At 33.6% G+C, this 19,840-nt stretch overlaps 1 protein-coding gene and 1 long non-coding RNA gene across 3 annotated transcripts in view; one reads left to right on the top strand and one right to left on the bottom strand.

Moving 5' to 3' along the window:
* Positions 1-19,840, top strand: part of LOC143243870 (PDZ domain-containing RING finger protein 4-like) — a 283,466-nt gene that overhangs the window by 102,956 nt on the left and 160,670 nt on the right. The gene's annotated exons all lie outside the window — the stretch shown is intronic.
* Positions 1,109-19,581, bottom strand: LOC143244007 (uncharacterized). Its single transcript, XR_013024879.1, has 3 exons — positions 19,122-19,581; positions 9,213-9,268; positions 1,109-1,336 (listed from the first exon to the last, which is right to left on the bottom strand). It is a non-coding gene; the product is annotated as an uncharacterized LOC143244007 (long non-coding RNA).

The raw sequence follows: 19,840 nt of genomic DNA, 5'->3' as shown, positions 1-19,840 counted from the left end.
GTTTGTACAATAGCTGTGGTGGGCACAACACAGAAAGCCCCTTGTTAAGAATAAACACGCACAGATTTACACCGAACATTCGTAAGATAGGTTAATTTATGCTTTAGCATAAAGTAGATAGGAGTTAGTTACAGAATAACACCTACCAACAACTGTTGCACCCACGAGTGGCATAGCGGTATGTATAGGAGCTCACACCGCTACAAATTGGGTTTTGATATTCGTGGTGGGCAGAGCACAGATAACCCATTGTGTATCTGTGCTTTAATCCAAATAAACAATCCAACTCTGAAAACGTTATTTTCTGACCGAATAACTGATTTGACTTTCACTCTTGAAGCATACCCACAGCCTCAAAGGTTGAAGTCTTGAAGCATACCCACAGCCTCAAAGGTTGAAGTATTATGGCAGTGAACTAAAATACACGTGGTCCACTTTCCTTTTCTGTTAACTCTAAGGTCAAGACCTGTTCACTTAACACTTTCAACAGGATAAAACATAAAATTATTCGATATGACCTTGTCTATTGTCTCTCTTCAGTAGTTAAAAGCCTGAAAAAAATATCTGTAATTTGAGAGATATGTCAGGGAATAAGGATGTGAAATTGAACATGGTTAATAATGACACATTTTCTCCAGGGCACATTTTAATACTAACAGTTATAGAACAAAATTCATAAAAAGAAGTGGGATATTTACACCTACATAATTGTAATTTGTTGTTCCACATGTTTTTAATTTATTTGATTTTGCTTTAAGCCACAATGCGTTATTACTTGTTTTTCTGCCAAAAGATAGTTCAATAACATTCAGTATAATTGATAAATGATTAATTTATTAAAAACATTGAACTTTTAGTTTGAGAAATCCTTACCTGTAGAAAAAATGCAATCTAAATTTTCATGTATTTTGTTTTTCTATATAGATAATATTTTAAGCTATTTCTTATTTGTGTGCTAACCTCACTAACATAGTCGTGTGTTTGTGTTTTTCTTATAGCAAAGCCACATTGGACTATCTGCTGAGCCCACCGAGGGGAATGGAACACCTGATTTTAGCGTCACTAACATAGTCGAACAAATCAAGTTAGATATTAATAGACGAATTTTAGTTGGGTAGGTAAAATGCAATTACAATGAAAATTCACTACAGATATTTCACTATTGATATATATATATATATATATATATTGTTTTGTTGGTTTCAGGAATATTTGTAACCCTCATGAGAACTGTGAAACATTGATTTTGCTCTCTGGGTTTCTTGATGCAGGTAATGAAATTTTAGAGGTGGACAGATTCAGTGTAAATGAAAGAGACATCGGAGAAATAAACGACCTAATAATAAAAAAGAACAAAGTATTGTTGACAATATTACCTCAGTCCAAATGGAAATACAATTAAAAATTTACAAAAAGTTCATCTACCATCGTTGATTCGCCATCTGGGTCTTCCAACATCATTAAACATAATATCTATGTATATATACTATGAGTTAAAAGATTAATACTGAGAAACAACGGATGTAAAATAAACTTAAATTGTATTCTTTACTGTGTTATATGTACGTTACAAAATTTTATTGTTTAATAAACAGAATCATACCCGTAGAATTATACGAAGAATAGTTATAGATGAATCAATCGAGAAGAGATTTAAGTTCTGTATAAAGTTTTACTGAGACTAAACAGTTTTAGTCCCTACAACTAGAATAATTAAACAATGTAACTGTCTTTAGCAACAAACCTTACGTGGTTGACAGTACTTTAAAGATAAATCATAATTGAAAACAACATAAACAAACAAAAAACAACAAAATCTGAATAGAGTATAAGAAAAATATTTCTTATAATATGTAACTCTCGTCATTATCCTGAAAATGTAGGTTATATAGAACATTGCATACAGAAACTTTGTACTCAAATCATAACAAAAATTATAAACTCCAGTTTACAGTTGTCTATTAAAAATATTTTTGTATAACCTAACTTTCATTATATGCTTAGTTTTTCCATGCAACTTCTAACTTCATCTAATAGTTATGAAAAACAAAAGATAATAGACATAACTAGTTATTCCAGCTCTTGAGCAATATGGAGTCAGATGTGTGTAGGAATCAGATGGAGAGGTGGTGTCATAAAGAACATGACACGTCTAGTAAAATAACTTTTTGGAACAGCATGTAACCTATTTGTCCGTCTCAGCTGTTCCGTCCTCTAAACTAAATTAAAATTATTTTAAGAATTACAGCCAGCCATTGTCGTTCATATACTTATAAAGAATTTTTGTTAAATGCACATTGTCTACTCATAGAGCATCTGAAGGTAACCACCCTCTTGGAAAATTGAAACTGTATGAGCTGAATAGGACTCCTACTCTGTCAAAACTTGTGTACCATATTTCAATCAGATCTACCATAACTCTTCTTTTAGCAAGAGAAACAATTTCAGAAGATTTAATAACTCCTTGTATGACAACCCCTCCATCTCAGACACTGCACTAGAAACCTTCTGTGAAAACCCTTTCCAACAATTCAATATCTTTTTTAAGGTAAGAAGCCCAAGACTGAACTGAATATTCCAAATCTTACCAAACTTGTGACAAGTTCAATGAAATCATAACCTCTTTAGACTTGTATTCAGTATTTCTGTAGTTACAATTAAATTTTTATTTGCCCTATCACTTGCAACATCTCATTACTTAGAGGGCTCTGGAGACTGATCAATCATTAAACTTTTTCTTTCATGATATTGATATGGCTGTTCCCATTCAAATTACAATAAAATTATTAACACTCACATGTAATATTTTTCACTTTCCATAATTAAAACTCATCTCCCGTTTATTTTCTATTTTTATAGAATTTACAAATCTTTTCCCACAACTGATGTAAAACTAATTGGTCTACATTCACTGAGGCAATTTGTATTACCTCTCTTGAAAAGAGAATATACCTTAGCTAACTTCCAGTCCTCTGGTTTTTGACAACTATTTAAGAACTGATAAAAAATAGTAGTAAATGTTCCACCTATCTAATCTTTAACCTTCCTCAAAACCATTAGGGGAATGTGATCTGACTTCGGTGTCTTGTCATTTCTTCAATCTTCTAATGTTTTTCTCAACCAGTTCAAAATTAATTCAGCAAGTTAGTTCAAACTTGTTTACATTTATCAACTGTTCAAAACGTGGAATACTGCTTAAATATTCGTAAATAAAAATCAAAGAAAAACAAAATTTAGTAACCCAGCCATCTCATAATCATGATATACTAAGCTCTCTATAATACCCTTGAAGGAAATCTTTACTGTTAATTTTTAAATTTCCAGTCATTATTTTATCATGCATCCTTTTCAATGTTCTAATTTCTTGTTTCACAATTTTTTATCTTCCATAATCTTGTGCAACTCTTGTCATACATGTTAATTTATGATGCTTTACTTTATCTATTAAACTTTCTGAGCCAACTTGCTCTTTTTTACCTCCAGCTACCCAATTCTTTCTCTGAGGAATATATTTAACAATATTGAAAAAATTATCTTTAAAAATTTTCCACATCTGAGCAGTGTTGCCACATAACGTATCTGACCAATTAACAACAGATGATTCTTGTTCCATACTTTCAAAACATGTTTTTTTGAAATTTGTAACCAAAATATTTTTATTCTTTATCTCCATTTGCAACAAAACATTGAACCTAATAAACCAATTACACTGGGGAACACTTTTTCAGTAACTTTGAGTTGCATTGGATATTTTAACTGATTCTGAAGGAGTTTTAGGCGCTGATTTAAAATCTGAAATTAGTTTTTCTTTACAAGCTCTAGTTTGTATGCAATTTGAGGTTAATGAAATTGTACAAATGTGAACCTGCGTAAACCATGTATAAGCATTTTCACGTCCATATATATATAGATAGCTTCTAATATTTTGATCATTCTTCTTTTGTTTCAGATCAAACATGGCTTCCAAAAATAGATATCATTGCAGAAACAAGCCTGATGCCTTCTGCTACATATGTGGATGCTACACACTCAATCGTCAGAGACGTAATATATCCTCGTTCGTCAAGCGTGCCTACAAGGCATATTTTGAAGTTCATCTTGGTGATCAAGACAAGCAATGGGCTCCTCATGTTGTGTGCCACAATTGTGAGGAAATGCTTCGAGACTGGACCAAAGGAAAACGCAATGGTCTGCCTTTTGGTGTTCCAATGATTTGGCGCGAACCCACCAACCATGTAACTGACTGTTATTTCTGCATGGTAAACACAACGGGTGTTGGGAAGAAAAACCGACATAAGACTACATATCCGAACATTCCCTCAGCTATTCGGCCTGCTCCGCACTCTGAAGAAGTTCCTGTTCCAGTTTTCAAAGACTTGCCTTCATTGGACGATAAAGACATTGGACATGATACAAGCGAACAAGACAGTTGTGACAGTGAATTGTCAGAAAAGTGTACACAATCGGAGAACTGTTCTTCAGACACTGAACCTTTCCCGTCCCCAAGCCTCTTCCCAGGCTGAACTGAATGATGTAGTGTGGGATTTAGGTCTTTCAAAGAAAGCAGCAGAGCTTTTGGCATCAAGATTACAAGGCAGAAATCTTGTTGATCACTCTGTTAAAGTATCATATTTCAGAAAGCGTGACCAGCTTTTAGTGACCTTCTTTTCAGAAGACAGACAGTTTGTTTACTGCCATGACATCCAAGGGCTTCTCAAAGAACTGGGTGTACCTTACTATAGTCCTGCTGAATGGAGACTCTTTTAGACAGTTCAAAACACAGTCTAAAGTGTGTTCTTTTACATAATGGGAATGTTTATGGAGCAGTACCTGTCGGTCACTCAGTGCATTTATGGAAGACTATGATGATATGAGAATGGTCATGGACTTATTAAAATATCATGAGCACAATTGGATAATTTGTGTAGACTTAAAGATGGTCAACTTTCTTCTTGGACAACAGAAAGGTTTCACCAAGTTTCCATGTTTCCTCTGTATGTGGGACAGCCGAGCACGAGACAGATATTGGGTCCAGAAGGACTGGCCTATTCGTGACACCCTTGAAGCAGGCATGCCAATTATCATACAAGACCCAATTGTAAGCAGAGATAAGATCATCTTTCCTCCTCTTCACATCAAATTAGGTTTGATGAAGCAATTTGTCAAGGCACTGGAAACCGAAGGTAAATGTTTCCAACACATCATCACAGCTTTACCAGGGTTATCATTTGAGAAGATCAAAGCAGGCGTGTTTGATGGCCCACAGATTCGAACCCTAATTCGTGATGATCAGTTTGTTGCTAAGATGACCGTTTTAGAAAAGGCAGCATGGTTATCCTTTGTGGCAGTCGTTCAGAACTTCCTTGGAAACAATAAGGCGGAGAACTACAGTGAACTTGTGAACAGAATGCTCCTCGCTTTTCGTGATCTCGGGTGCAACATGAGCATCAAGCTTCATTTTTGAACAGCCACCTTGATAAGTTCCCTGACAACCTGGGGGCTGTGAGTGACGAACAAGGAGAACGATTCCACCAAGACCTAAAGGTCATGGAAGAACGCTACCAAGCGTGCTGGGACAAAAGTATGATGGCTGACTACTGCTGGAGCATTAAACGAGATTGTCCAGATGAAGTGTACAAACGCAAATTCCTACCTGAATAAAATAGACAAACAAATTGATAAGCTATTCCTATAATTTCCTATAATAACGAAAAATTAAAAAATAAATAAAAATGTCAAATTGCATAAAATCTGTAGCTTGCAGACAAAAACCGGCTTCAGATTTGAAATCAACACACTCAAATTGACTATAGAAAGGTCTTTTTTTAAATGCAACAAAATGAGTGTTCCCCAGTGTTATCATTTGCATCCAGATTTTTTCCAGCTCCAACCCTCTTCATCATTTCTATATTTGAAATTAATAATAAATCTAAAATAGCATTGTTTCTGATAGGTTCCTTGACTATTTGGTAAATAAAGTAATCATGAAAAGATTGCAAAACATTTGTCTTCATGGTTTGACTCTAGCAGTTCACAAAATATATGCCTAAAATTAGAATCATCCAAAATTATTACTTCATTAACGACTTAAATCTTAATAGCATTGTAGAGATTCTCACTAATTACATCAGCATCACTTGGTGGTCTCTAAGGAATTCCTACTAAATAGATTTTTCCTTTCTATCCACTGATACAGACTGTAATGGATTTAATCTCCATACTATTATCTTTAATATTTTCAATTTCAACAGGATGTATCCTACATTTTGAATGTACAGTCACTCTTCTCCAACTTCTTTAATATTCCATCTGTATTAGATAGCCAGAAACTCTCTACTTTAAAACAACCTCTATATCAAAATCATCTAGGGTTACTCATGTTTCAATATTAAAACAACCTCTATATCAAAATCATCTAGCGTTACTCATGTTTCAATATTAAAACAACCTCTATATCAAAATCATCTAGCGTTACTCATGTTTCAATATTAAAACAACCTCTATATCAAAATCATCTAGGGTTACTCATGTTTCAATATTAAAACAACCTCTATATCAAAATCATCTAGCGTTACTCATGTTTCAATATTAAAACAACCTCTATATCAAAATCATCTAGCGTTACTCATGTTTCAATATTAAAACAACCTCTATATCAAAATCATCTAGGGTTACTCATGTTTCAATATTAAAACAACCTCTATATCAAAATCATCTAGGGTTACTCATGTTTCAATATTAAAACAACCTCTATATCAAAATCATCTAGGGTTACTCATGTTTCAATATTAAAACAACCTCTATATCAAAATCATCTAGGGTTACTCATGTTTCAATATTAAAACAACCTCTATATCAAAATCATCTAGGGTTACTCATGTTTCAATATTAAAACAACCTCTATATCAAAATCATCTAGGGTTACTCATGTTTCAATATTAAAACAACCTCTATATCAAAATCATCTAGGGTTACTCATGTTTCAATATTAAAACAACCTCTATATCAAAATCATCTAGGGTTACTCATGTTTCAATATTAAAACAACCTCTATATCAAAATCATCTAGGGTTACTCATGTTTCAATATTAAAACAACCTCTATATCAAAATCATCTAGAGTTACTCATGTTTCAATATTAAAATCGTCTATTCCTGCCAGTTATCTTTTTCATTTCTTATATTTCTAGTATTACAATAGTAACAATTAAACTTATCCTTATAACTCCTTCTCTGCTTATTACATATCTAAAACATTTCTTTGTCTCTTATTCGTTTTCCATTTAGTTTTCCTCATCCTTAATATTGTTTAGGCTTAGTCTAAATCTTCTCTTACAGCTGAGTTAATAACCTTAGCAAGCAAGCCACCCCTACCCTATGTAAATCATCCATTACAATAAATCTCCCTGTATCGGCTGAACTGATCCCGTAAGTCAACTTGAATATCTGCTTGTCCTTAACCCTAGTGACATATTTATAGCTTCATCACTACAATTAATTTTTGCCAGTATCTGCGATAAAACTAACTTATGGCATTTTTCAGTAAATGATTCTATAACTAACTGCATCTCTGCAAGTTATCTTAATTACATTGTCTAATCTGTCACTTATATCCTTCATGTGTGTCACTGGGTAGCATAATCTTACTCTTTTCTCCTTTAACATACTGGTTATTGTACACATATAACTATATCCTCCTTTGGTTTTTCTTCCATTCAACAGTTCCTCATCCTCAGAGTGAACATATTATGTAGGCACATTGTAACTAACTTCATTACGTTTTATTCTGATACTGTTCGTTTTGCCTTCCTGAAAGTTACTGTTAGTTGGTTTATCCCTCAACACATGTAACAGCTGGAAACACTCAACTCTTACATTGGTCTTAACCACTGTATTTATAATTATGGACTGACAATAAATATTCAGTACCAAATACCAGTTGTCTATTGTTAATACTAATGTTATCGAGAACGTATTCACTTGACAACGTTTCACAAGAAAATCATGAACAACTATATCATTATATCTGTGGGATCCAAATTTATACAGGGGTTTATGTTTCGACGCGTCGACCACGATAATAAAAATAGTACATACAATATTGTCCGTACTCTGAGAACTACAGTACGTCTTGGTTCACCTTTCACAATTCTTCTTCACGAAGATTTCTATTTTTAGATTATATGGAGGTTATCCCAATGGGTTAAAATATTCTACTTTTTGATTTCATCGAAAGTAAACATAAACCCTGTAGTGACTACTGGCTTTATGACTCAGATCCAGGTTGACGATTATAACTGTTTTCTTGCATGGTCAGGTTGGTAATAACTGATAAATATATGCCCTCAAACTTTGTTATGTATATAAATGTTCTGAGAGTACGAAATATATTTATAATGGATTCATAGGTTTTAGATATCGGATACAATGTTTGTAGGCTTACAGACTTCTAAAATTGAATGAAATTCTGCATATCTTAGAACATTTATAGTATTGGGTAAAGCATTACCAAAACGTATTTCAATTTGCATATTTCACTAAGTTAAAGTAAAAATCTGAGGAAGATAGATGGGGTATGAGATAAAACGCAACGAGTGTGTATCGTCCCGAGTATTCGTCATATCCGACATCAATTACTTGATCATAAAATTGTTTTCTGTTGCACTAAATATTTCATAAAGCTCTTGTCGCGTTGCATCTCCCTCCATAAAAGGCACCTGGTAGATCAAGGCATGAAAGTACTGTCTGATCCCTAAAGAAATACATTAAAACTGTATAATTAGACTTTAAACATTTTTCCAGGACTGTTATGACCTCGTATCCTAAAGTTTTCGATAGTTTCTATTTATCAAATATACGATTTCAAATAAACCACATGGGTCCATTTAGAACTTTGTGTCAATGTCATAATATTTATTACAGCCATGTTAGTGGCACCCGCAAAACTCGTATAACATATTTTATTCCACGCAGAAGCACTCTACTCCATAATTCAGGATTTGTTTCTCTCCACAGTTATGGATAAGTGGTATATTTACTTCGCTGGGCTTTTGTACATAATCTAGCCATTGAATATTTAGTTTGCTGTATTTTTTTTTTTATGGTAAAGTATTAATGAATAGGTATGAGAGCAATCGACCGTAATGATATAAACCTCCATCTGAATCCAGTCACATATACAGGAACAACAGTCGTATACATGAACGAACTTACATTATTGGTTCTTCCCTGGATTGAAGACAGCACCACCTACATTTCATCGACAGTATCTAAAGATAAAAATAAAAAACGATAAATGCAAATTTCAACCCAATTTTCAAGAGAACTAAAATTGATAAAAAATAAATATTATGTGTTTTTTTCCCTCTTATTTGTGAATCTACTTTGGAAAGTCAAAGATGTACTCTTCCACTTATTGCTGAAAGTGACAATCCAGGAACTTTTGTATTATGAATACTAACGTGATGTCACGATAATGAAAAACTGGCATCCACTATAGGTTCTCTATACTTCTGACTTAAAGTTATTTTGAAAAGATAAGAAGAATTTTTTTTATTTATTTTAATAAATAAAAGTTTTTGGAAACAAATGATAAAGACGTAGGTATAAAATGTTAATTGTCAATTATTCTAATTCTGAGACTTTTGACAACCATAAGCCATTTATAATAATTTCGTGTTTCATTCCTAGACAAATAAGATCATACAGGATAAAATTTCAGTCTAATTTTTTTATATTATAAAGTATAAATTTATAATTGTGCGTTCTTTCTAAAACAAGAATTGACAGAATTCTTCAACTGAATTACAACAGTAATTTACCCCATAAATTTTGGTTTCCTGATCTGTCTTGAAATTAGAAAATAAGTATTTATTTGACGAATATTCGAAATGGTTATTTAAGCCACCCGACTTACAACCCACACATATGATTTTTACATATTAATGAAATCCAGGATTACATTTTTCATTTCTGCCAGTAACAGGTCAAATGGTTAGGGCGCTGCACTCAGGGTCGGGGGTTCAAATGTCTGTCACACCAAACATGCTCGCACTTGCATCCGTGGGGACGTTATAATGTTACTAGCAATCCCACTATTCGTTGGTAAAAAGAGTAGCTCAATAGTTGACGGTGGGTGGTGATACGTAGCTGCCTTCCCATTGTTAAGGACCGATAGCGCAAATAGACGTAGAGCAGCTTTGCGCAAAATTAAGAAAAACAAAAGTGCCAGTGACGAGAAAAGTATTTTTTCGCTGGTAATAATTATCACACAAAGATGTGTTTTTTTATTACCATTCCTTGATTCATATTTGAATTTTGGTGTCATTTGTTCTTGGCGTGAAGGACATTTATATATTACACAGCTGAAATTTTCTGAAGACACTACTTGTATTTGAGACTTTAATTTACTTTCAAATGTAGAAGTGCCTTGTATACCGAATGGTCTTACTGTCACATTATATGAAGTATGCAAGTCTTTAGCCATAAACGTGAATAGTGGTCCGCTGGTAATTTCTAATACTGTTATATTTTGGTTTATTTCTGAGCAGTACTGAGGCCAGTACTATAACAAGGTCATTGTTATTATTTGTAGCATTGTTGAACAGTACTAATGGTTGATGTGATTTCTGCAGGTAATTACAGTGTAGTAACTCAAATTTTGAATAAATCATTTAATAGTATGTCTTTTTTACTTTGATTTAGTCTTTTGCTGCTAGTTAAAACCTTTTCAGATGAAAAAGATCTTTATTCTGTAAGCCTGTACTGATTGGTTTATCCAAATTATCTGAATAAATGCATATCCTTACTGTACCCTCTAGTTGTTTTGTTGTACTGTCTCTTATTATATTTTGAATATTTTTATACGACGTGTCGATAATGTTTATCGGTCTGTGTATTTTGTGATTAAAAATATATTGTATTGTAATATACGACGTAATGTATTTTAACTTTCTCACATACCATTTCATGATACAATTTCCGTTTTCCGTGTGGTGGTATTTAGCAGATACTTGTACAAATCAGAAAAATATATCAATAAGTATAATAAAGGACGTGGCTGGTGGAATACATTTTGTCAAATAAGAATTAGACCTTTGTGATGTCTGTGAATGATTCATTCTACGTGGTGTTTCCTAGGAACATAGAGCTTTATTACTTCAAGTTATGTTTGAAAACATTATATTCGATACAATAATTAGTGCATAATGAAATTTTACACATATCACAGATTTAAGTAAAAGTGAATCGATCTTTCATTGTGAAAAATTATTCTTAGTTGACTGAAACTTATTTAAGGACTAACAGTATTTTGAAAACTATGTGTAATAAATGTATGCTAACTAATAAAATAAAAATGTATTATTTAATACAAATAAATATTGTACTGTATTTGTTATATGCAGAAACTCTCTCAGAGTATCTAGTGTTTGGCCAGTGTTTCTTGTCTTATATGTATTAGTTTGATAAATACTTATATTATGTTTGTATATTAATTAGTTATGTATTACTTGTGTTTAATTTTTATTTTTAATGCAAACATTCAATTTGATGTAGTTTGACTTGCAGAAATGTCTGAGCAAGACGGCATCATTCACGTGTGCAAGCGTTTGTGAATAAACTTGCGGACGACCTTTGCCAAGTAATAACTACATAGAGAAGGCCTGGCATGGCCGAGCGCGTAAGGCGTGCGACTCTTAATCCCAGGGTCACGGGTTCGCGCCCGCGTCGCGCTAAACATGCTCACCCTCCCAGCCGTGGGGGTGTATAATGTGACGGTCAATCCCACTATTCGTTGGTAAAAGAGTAGCCCAAGAGTTGGCGGTGGGTGGTGATGACTAGCTGCCTTCCCTCTAGTCTTACACTGCTAAATTAGGGACGGCTAGCACAGATAGCCCTCGAGTAGCTTTGTGCGAAATTCCAAAACAAACAAACAAACAAACTACATAGAACGTTGGCAGGAACAAGTTAGCGTATCTGCATTAAAAATAAGATTAAAAAATTGGAAAAGAACATTAAAAATAAACTATAAGTGAAAATATAAAGATCTGAAATTACGCTTATGAGAAAAGACAAAAATACAAAATATTATAAGAACATTTAAAATTTATGTACATGTTTTCATTTCTTAAATTTAATCATTTGAGTTCACTCTATGTTCGTAAGATAGAATTAATGATATAATTGAAAAAACTGAAAATAAAATATAAACATTTTCTTTCAAAATAACTTTATATTTATTTAAGAGGTTTTACAGATTATATAAATAAATTGTGAAGACTACAAGATAATTAAATGAAAATCATTTTGCATGTGAACTATTCAGAGTCAAAGAGCATATACGTACGTTAAATAACGAATGTTTATTATAAACAATAGAAAACAAATCTAAATTAACTGTCACATTTTTTCTAAAACTACGTAATCTTAGGATCGTTTAAGACAAAACTATTTTACCAGTTAGTTTCATTTTCATAAAGAAACACTATAATTCATTTCGTGAATATTTCTGTTTTTTACTGAAAATAGTTATTTGATTGACATAATAAACTACATTGCTTCTCTCCAGCTCCATTTAAAACAGTAGTTCAATTATTCAGTTGAAAAACCTACAACCGTTCACAGGGCGTAAACTCGTTTGTTTGTTTGTAAACACTAGGCGTTGACAAACTATAAAGTTTTTATATTTCAATGATGGTATTGTACGAAACGTTTGACATTAACGTAAATATTCGTTATTTAACTTTGGATTCTTTAAGGCATAACAACAGTTATACTATCTGAACTCTAAGTAGTAATATTACTTTACAAAAAATGTAACATCTATTTAGTGGCAAGTAATGAACATTTTACTGTAAGTACATTAATTTACGAGAGTGGGATATCAACGGAGATCTTGAGGGTTTATAAGTCTTTATTCCTTCGTTAGGTATTGAGAACACTGTCCATACAAGAAAATACAAGCACAATATATCACTTAATCCATCTTACAATGGGAGAAACTAATTTTACGAGGATTTGGATATCAACTCCTTTTAGTATAAGTAAGCTATTTTATACTCTGTTTACTCGAGTCCTTACAAATCCAAATTACACAATGCCGTGTATTCTAGCCACGTAAACGTCAAAAACACTTCTTGGACAAAATATTAGCAGATAGACTTAAACTAGTTTCGATATGTTCACGTGTCCTCTTCAATACTATGTAATTTTCCTACGTTTTATTATTAAGTAGAAATGTTGATTTTATCATCAAAGAAAATGTGATTAATGGATTCAGAATTACGAAACAAAATAGAAACTGGATTCTAAAGAAACTGCATTTGCTTTCAAATATTATTTTTCTACGAAATTTTCAAACAAAATTTACAATAACCTGTAAATATTATGTTTTAAAAACCCAACAAACAAATGTTCCGTTAACTTTAAGCATATGAGATTTTCAAAACCTAGAATCTCTTCAACACCATTCTAGGTCTAACGCTCGTTTGTGCCTAGTGGCACATCGAAGAGTTTCAAACATAACAGATAATCCATGCACTTAAGAGCAGGCCCGGCATGGCCAAACGTGTTACGTCGTTTGACTCGTAATCCGAGGGTCGCGGGTTCGAATCTACGTCGCACCAAACATGCTCGCCCTTTCAGCCTTGGGGGCGTTATAATGTTACGATCAATCCCACTATTCGTTGGTAAAAGAGTAGCCAAAGAGTTGGCGATGGGTAGTGATTACTAACTGCTAAATTAGCAACGGCTGGCCCTCGAGTAGCTTTGTGTGAAATTCAAAACAAAGTGAGGGTAAGACTAGCGCTTGGGTTGAAAGGGTATATAAAAGGCTTCTGATATGGCTATTTATTTTAATTAAAGTTTTAATACTCATAACAGACGTCTTCAGAATACTTTAGTATTCCGTCATTTTCAAGGAAGATTATGTTTAAGAAAATATTGTCCATACATTTAATACCATTAAATTTGTACAGTTTACATGAACATATCCGGACTCTAATGTACAAACACATCTTACTGTTCATGATTATACGTGTAATAATCTTTATTATTTATGTTAAAAAGACGTCAGGTCAACAATGAGTGGTTCTACGACATTTTGCTATCCACAAAAGAATGCATCATTAATTATTTGATTTAAAAATTTTTTGCATGTATAAGAATTATATTATTGCTATACCATAAAAGCCAACATTACCGCCTCTAAAAAACTGAACACGAAAATTACACGTCATAAAATGTGTGTGTAAACATACTGATAATTTTCCCCAACAACTAATTTAATTACTATGTAATACAATTTTACTTTCCATCAAGTTCAGTGTGATAATTAATTAGTTCACCCTTGTGTTTTTAGCTGACCTTACCTAACTCGTTCACTGTTCTGGGAAATTATTTTCTTTGATTACAGTAAAATATACCGGTAGTCATTTACTGTGGTAGATAACTGACCGGCATTAAAAAAAAATGTCGTGATACCGCAATGGGTTGGGTTCGCGGAAAGCTACTCGAGGGCTATCTTCGCTAGCCGTCCCTAATTTAGCAGTATTAGACTAGAAAGAAGGTAGCTAGTCAACAACACCCACCTCCAATTCATTGGATAATATATTATAAAATAATCGTAAGATTAATCGTCATTTTACAATGTTTTCACGACTGAAAAAGGAATATGTTTGACGCAGATTCAAACCTGCCACTCGCCGAATTCGATTCGTGCACCGTAGCTACCAGGACAAGCCAGCCCTATCAGTAATAAAAGCTCAAGCAACTTTAACCTCTTTTCTTACTCATATAAATATTTTCACTTGACAAAGTTCACACACACCGAAAACAATCTTGTAGCAATCCAACATAAATAGCGCATTAAGTTTTGATCTCTTTGACGAACGTTGAGTTTGAGATTTTATTGGTTTAGCCTGTATGATTGTTAAGAACTTTCAAGCGCTTTTTTTTACTAACATTTAATTTGTCATAGCGAATAACATTTTAAGTATTGTTTTCCAAGTCGAGTTTCCGTTTAGGTTTAAATTTCTTTGCCTTTCAGTTTGTTTGTTTGTTTTTTAATTTCGCACAAAGCTACTCGAGGGCTATCTGTGCTAGCCGTCCCTAATTTTGCAGTGTAAGACTAGAGGGAAGGCAGCTAGTCATCACCACCCACCGCCAACTCTTGGGCTACTCTTTTACCAACGAATAGTGGGATTGACGGTCACATTATAACGCCCCCACGGCTGAAAGGGCGAGCGTGTTTGGCGCGACGGGGATGCAAACCCGCGACCCTCGGATTACAAGTCGCACGCCTTAACGCGCTTGGCCATGCCGGGCCCTTTAGCTCAGCCCACCGAGGGGAATCGAACCTCTGATTTTAGCGTTGTTGTCTTTCAGTGAAACTTATTATGTGACCGAGAATGGCTCGTGTCCATGAACCAGACTTTGTTTAAGTTGAGAATGTTGTTTCGAGTATTTATATTTGGTCATCTCAGCGACAGGAAGTGTTTTAGAGCCTGGTTTATTCTTGAATAAAACAAACTTATTCGTAGTAAATACGTTTTAATAGATACAAATACAAACCATTAGAAAGGATAATTCTTAAATAAAATTCACTATTCTTCAGTTTGTATTAACCTGTAAATATTTATATTATTGTGTATATTAATATTATCATCATGAAGGTTATTACAAACGGCGTTTGATGTAATTATAACCCTAACCTTCTCTACGTTAAAATGTTTCCATAAAAAAGATTGAGCCTCTTTTTTTCGACCCAAAATATTGTTAAAATATTTGTTTATTTTTAATATTATGAACTGTAGGTGGTGATAATTAAGTCAGTTAGAATTCAGAATAGGCTGGAAGGTAAATCTGTTATGTACGGGCGAAGTATTGTGTGCGTCTCCTTACTACGACCCGCTAGCCGTATCTGTCCAGCGACTTCGGTTTATCTGGCTCACTAAAAATTTATTAAATTAAGATAATTTTTTAATATTATAAAAACCAAAAATTAGAACGTAATTGAGCAAAAGCCAATCTAGTTGCGATACGGCTCACCAACACTTCATTACAGTAATAAAATGATATAATGACATATTTATCATTTTTATTTCTAATGATATAAAAATAAAAAATAAAAGTTAATTAATCAAAAGCCATTCTAAGTGCTATACACTTTTCAATTTGTTGGGTAAAGTCATATTACTTAGTATTGCATCATCTCACTTATAGATACTTGTGCTATGAATTGCGTGTTTCTTCCCCGTGTACCTCGGTGTGTGTCAGTAAATGTTGCTGTCCACAAGAAATCAACTGGGAGAATTTTTGCATCTCCATTAACGAAAGTAAAACAGACCCAGCTGAGTTCTGGAAAAAGTTTAAATCAATATGCAACATTTCTAAGCTGCAAGTTAACTCTATTAAATACGTGACACAACCGACTTAGTCAAAGCCAGTTTATTTGCACAATATCTCGACTGCTTTTCAGACATCAAACCTTCCACCTTTCGACCCTGACCACTACCGAGAAGTTAATAATTTCATATTTAATAATAACGAATTATTTCAATCCAAATCTGCACACTTAACGCCGCAGTTCACATTCACGATGATATAACTCGACCTATATCGTGTGCTGAAGTCAAATCACAGATCACAAAACTCGGGAACACTGCTTCGGGTGAAGACAAAATAAAAAATATTATTCTAAAGAACCTCTCGGACACATCTGTAGTTTACTTAACTACCTTATACAACTTACCTATCAACGGGGTACTTCCCTAACTACTGGAAATCAGCTTTTATAGTGGTAATCCCTAAACCTAGTGCTGACTTACAGAATCCCGCTAGTTATCGACCAATAAGTCTCCTGAATTTCACAGGTAAACTGTTTGAAAAAATATTCGCGAGCAGACATTGTTTTTCTTAGAAACTAACAATATCATTAATAACATTCAAAACGCAGCCCGACACCAGAGACAAACTAGCGACCACTTTGTTCGACTTGCCGAAACTGTATTTCAAGCTTTCAATCTAAACACATGACAGTAGCAGCGTTCTTAAATGTTAAAAAAGCATTTGATGATATCTGGAATAACTAGTTTAAATTACACAGTCTATAAATCTCACACACGATCATTCGGTGGGTCTCAAGTTTTCTAAGTAACAGACAGGCTCAGGTCCGAGTGAATCAGGCACTTTCACACCCGTTTGTACTTAAGGCTGGCCTCCTGCAGGGGTCTGCCATTAGCCCACTACTCTATATTATTTATGTAATAACATTCCGATCTCCAAGCACACATATACGCGCTTCTCAATATGCAGACGACGTAACTATTTAGAACACTTCAAGCGGCCCCGTAGCCGCAGTGCAAGCATAGTATAATAGGTGGCGTGTCGCATTAAACTCCAATAAAACTCAGGCTATTTCATTCTATCATCAGCGTAAGTGAAAGTGGAAAAACTAGACAGATTTACATTAAAATTACTCGATACTAACATTACATTCACGAAACTATTAAATTTTAGGGAGTAACCTTCATCAGGTCATTAATCTGGACCGATCATTTCAGTCTAATTCGTAAATCAGTCGAGCAACGTATCTAATTCTCACGACGGATCGGAGGCACCCATATCAGGTGCTTTGCTGAATCCATTTTCACCATTTACAAGGCATGTATTCGACCACTCATCGAATATGGATATATATATGGTCACATGTAACATGTCAGAGAATATCATGAACAAATTAGAATCATTACAATACCGTGTGATCAGAATAGCTCATCGCTTACCAAAAAATACCCCTCTGACCTATTTGGAATCCTTACAGACTTTGCCCAAAATGAACACTAGGATCCGCAAACTAGCAGTCAAGTACCACAAATCGGCAAAAGAAAAAAAACAAAAAAACTCGCGAAATAATTTGTTTGGAAAAACTTTCAAGAGGGCTCTCTTATTCATGGCTTATTATATAACAACTGAGATAACAACCATTTTGTATTTAACGAAAAAATGTAAAATAATTTTGTTTTTACCATCTTTATTAAGAATTATGAATCAGATGTGTTTGTTTTATGTTTACTTCCACTTAATATAATATCGATAATTTCTGTGCTAACACTTTTGAGATTTAAACGTTTCTCACTATTCGAATTATTGTGTTCTTTTTTGAATTTCCGTTACGTTGCTAGGATACATAATATTGCACGTGCGGTGGTTGTTGAATTAGAGGTATTTATTAACCAGTGGTTCAGATTTTGCGATAATTTTAAAATAATCATATTTTTTTATTATTTATTTCATTGATGTGTAAATCCTCTTATATACAATAAAACTTTTTATTACTTTTTTTATTCACGGAGACGCTCTGAGTAACCGCCAGTGTTTGCCCTCTCACGTATCATAATTTTATTTCGGATGACTTCGATTTCTCAACGACGGCACCATTTCAGACATGTTTTGTCCCAAGGTTTATCTCTGATGCCGGAAAGTGTCATTGACGATGGTAACACTGTCCACCTTACAAATGTTTTTAAGTACTTAATTCAAAAATAAGACTGTTTTGTTTTAACATGATTTCTTTTTACGAATTAAAGTAAAACTAGTTCCATACAAAACGGCCGTGTCGTCAAACAACTCGAAACCAGGACTGGAAAGGTCAACTTCAGATGACTAACACTGATGTTTGAACCTGTTAGTCACCCTAGCGAGTTATAATAATTAAAATTATGCTACAGAATGTCTTTTAAAATTTGTATTACTTTATTTTCACTCTTACTGCTGTAAACTAGTTGTAAAAATTGGATTTAACGTTATTTACGTTTTTAATTAAAAATAGGCTTTGTTTTGTTTTAACATGATTCCTTTTTACGAATTATAACAATTTTACTTTTAAATTTTTACAGGTTGTTTAGCTGTTTGGCTCAAATAATAGGAAGTTCGATTTGAAATTAGTAATTAATATATATTAACTTTGTTATTTACCAACAAGATTGATACACACAATTTCCCTTTTTCTTTTCTTTACGTAAATATATTTCAATATACAAACACCAAAATTATGAAATTTACAATTACGGTTATTACTAACAGTTATTACAAATGATTTATGTACAAGTGTTACAAACTTACAGACAATACGGAGTCGTATATCCGGTTTGGAACTGAATATTTTATCGACGATCCAAGTCCACGCCAAAACAGTTTATTCTGAATTGACATTGTTGCCGTCTGTCTTAACTGGTCTCATACACTTACTGATTCGTTTCTTTCGTCGAAGATATTTAATATCCCCGTAGAAATAATAACGTCTAAAGTTGAACGGTTGGTACGCTAGAAATCAGTTGACGTTCCTGGTCCAATTCTGTAGTTTTCCGATTACTAGTTGTTCTCTGCTTATCAGTAAAAGTGTTAATACCAATACCAACCGTTCTGAGATACATTTTTATTTCAAATAGGTTTCTCGTCATCAAAAAAGACTTTATAGCTTCTTAGACCTGCAGCACATTGACTGTATCTCACCACCAATATTCTGTTTTTTGTCTCTCGGCTTTTTATAAGAATCGCACGTGTTTCTAGAAATTTCGACTTTGTTCACGCGCGCCTTCTTCAAACAAATATTGTTGCTTTTCACTTTAGAGATTTCGCTACAAGTTTCAAGAATAGGCGGAACTTGAGCAATACGTAGTTAACAATATACGTCACATGCAAAAAAGTAAACTATGTAGAAACAAGCGTAGGCTCTAAAATAAATGTACGACATCAATGGAGGGATGGGAGGTTAAGTTCCCTTCAATCACCAATAAAGTAACCTAAAATAATTTAGGTATTTGAATAATGTTAGTGCTCGT

Source organism: Tachypleus tridentatus, chromosome 1 (assembly GCF_004210375.1).
Source record: "Tachypleus tridentatus isolate NWPU-2018 chromosome 1, ASM421037v1, whole genome shotgun sequence".
Lineage (NCBI taxonomy): Eukaryota > Metazoa > Arthropoda > Merostomata > Xiphosura > Limulidae > Tachypleus > Tachypleus tridentatus.
Note: the sequence above shows the minus strand (reverse complement) of the source record. Positions and strands in the feature narration are given on the sequence as shown.